A 575-nucleotide genomic window follows, 5' to 3' on the forward strand; every position below is an offset into this window, starting at 1 on the left:
GCAGCCCTAAACTTGAAGGCTTGAGTCTCACACAAGAATCAGAAACTACAAAAGAAATTCACATGTCAAAATCACAGGGAAAAAATAATAACATGAAAAACCAAAATAACATATCCCCAACAAATACCAAGAGTCCTCTAGAGGAGTACAATGAGAACCCCCTAGAGATAATGCAGAACATGGAACACAAAGGAACAATTATAAACATGATCAAAAAAATTCATTGAATTTAAAGAACACACAAAAAAAGAAATCAAAGAACTAAAGGAAGAGAGGGATAAACTTCTGAATGAATTCAGAAAAGAGTTAGAAATATTGAAGAACGCTCAGGCTGAAATGAAGAAGGAAGTGAAACACTCAGTACGCCAATTAGAAATGACAGGAGAAAGCCTCAACAACAGGATGAATGAAATGGAAAAGAGAGTATCAAGACTGGAAGATAAAGCAGATGAATTAGACCAATCAAGCAAAGATTATGAAAAATTTAAGAAATCACAAGAATGGACTATGGAAGAATTGTGACACCATAAAAAAACCAAACTTACAAATCATAGGCATACAGGAAGGAGAAGAAT

Source organism: Nannospalax galili, unplaced genomic scaffold (assembly GCF_000622305.1).
Source record: "Nannospalax galili isolate Female #2095 unplaced genomic scaffold, S.galili_v1.0 scaffold34, whole genome shotgun sequence".
In the NCBI taxonomy this organism is placed as follows: Eukaryota; Metazoa; Chordata; class Mammalia; order Rodentia; family Spalacidae; genus Nannospalax; species Nannospalax galili.